The sequence below is a fragment of the Arachis hypogaea genome, chromosome 14 (assembly GCF_003086295.3).
Source record: "Arachis hypogaea cultivar Tifrunner chromosome 14, arahy.Tifrunner.gnm2.J5K5, whole genome shotgun sequence".
NCBI classification, from domain to species: Eukaryota; Viridiplantae; Streptophyta; class Magnoliopsida; order Fabales; family Fabaceae; genus Arachis; species Arachis hypogaea.
Window position 1 is genome coordinate 64,586,149 of NC_092049.1, and position 1,748 is coordinate 64,587,896.

Here is a 1,748-nt window from a genome sequence, read left to right on the forward strand (position 1 = left end):
GTGATTGATTCAAAAATTTTTAAGTTTGTTACTTGCCTATTAAGAAAGGTTCAATCTTTAAATTTCAAATTATATCTTTTTAGTTTCTTGTTAGTCAAGTAATCAACTTTAATTTTCAAAATCAAATCTTTTTAAATTTCTTTTTCAAATCTTTTTCAAAATAAGTTTCAATCACATCTTTTTCAAAATCAATTTCAAAATCTTTTCTAACTTCTTATCTCTTCAAAATCTAATTTTCAAAATCTTTTTCAATTAACCACTTAACTTTTTGTTTGATTTTTATCTTTTCCAAAACTACCTAACTAACTCTCTCTTTCTAATTTTCGAAAATCCCTTCCCTCTTTTTCAAACTTCCTTTTTAATTAACTAATTATTTTAAATTTTAATTTTAATTTTATTTCTTTTCTTATTTTCGAATTTTAATTATAATTTTTAATTTAAAAACAAAAATATTTTTCTTTTCTTTTCAATTATTTTCGAAAATTCCATCCCTCATCTCCTTCTGTTTATTTATTCATCTACTAACACCCCTCTTTCACCCAAGAATTTGAACTCATTCCTCTCCCTTGTGTTTGGATTCTTATCTTTTCCTTCCTCTATTATTCTCTTCTTATACTTACATAAGGAATCTCTATACTGTGACATAGAGGATTCCATATTTTCTTTTCTGTTCTCTTCTTTTTCACATGAGCAGGAGCAAGGATAAGAACATTCTTGTTGAAGCTAATCCAGAACCTGAAAGGACTCTGAAGAGGAAGCTAAGAGAAGCTAAAACACAACACTCTGAAGAGAACTTTACTAAAATTTTCGAAAAAGAAGGAGACATGGCCGAAAATAATAACAATACAAGGAAGATCCTTGGTGACTTTACTGCACCAAATTCTAATTTACATGGAAGAAGCATCTCAATCCCTGCCATTGGAGCAAACAATTTTGAGCTTAAACCTCAATTAGTTTCTCTGATGCAACAGAATTGCAAGTTTCATGGACTTCTATCAGAAGATCCTTTTTAGTTCTTAACTGAATTCTTGCAGATCTGTGATACTGTTAAGACCAATGGGGTTGATCCCGAGGTCTACGGGCTTATGCTTTTCCCATTTGCTGTAAGAGACAGAGCTAGAATATGGTTGGACTCTCAACCTAAGGATAGCCTGAACTCTTGGGATAAGCTGGTCACGGCTTTCTTAGCCAAGTTCTTTCCTCCTCAAAAGCTTAGTAAGCTTAGAGTGGATGTTCAAACCTTCAAATAGAAAGAAGGTGAGTCCCTCTATGAAGCTTGGGAGAGATACAAGGAACTGACTAAAAAGTGTCCTTCTGACATGCTTTCAGAATGGACCATCCTGGATATATTCTATGATGGTCTGTCTGAGTTATCAAAGATGTCATTGGACCATTCTGCAGGTGGATCCATTCACCTAAAAAAAATGCCTGTAGAAGCTCAAGAACTCATTGACATGGTTGCAAATAACGAGTTCATGTACACTTCTGAAAGGAATCCTGTGAGTAATGGGATGCCTATGAGGAAGGGAGTTCTTGAAATTGATACTCTGAATGCCATATTGGCTCAGAATAAAATATTGACTCAACAAGTCAATATGATCTCTTAGAGTCTGAATGGATTGAAGGAATCATCCAACAGTACTTTAGAGGCATCTTCTGTAGAAGAAGCTTATGATCCCGAGAACCCTGCAATAGCAGAGGTGAATTACATGGGTGAACCCTATGGAAACACCTATAATCCCTCATGG

The 1,748-nt window shown here is 33.8% G+C and overlaps 1 non-coding gene across 1 annotated transcript; it reads right to left on the reverse strand.

Moving 5' to 3' along the window:
* Nucleotides 1-1,217: 1,217 nt before the first annotated feature.
* On the reverse strand, nt 1,218-1,325 carry LOC112745141 (small nucleolar RNA R71). Its single transcript, XR_003173085.1, has one exon. It is a non-coding gene; the product is annotated as a small nucleolar RNA R71 (small nucleolar RNA).
* Between the last annotated feature and the right edge of the window lie 423 nt (nt 1,326-1,748).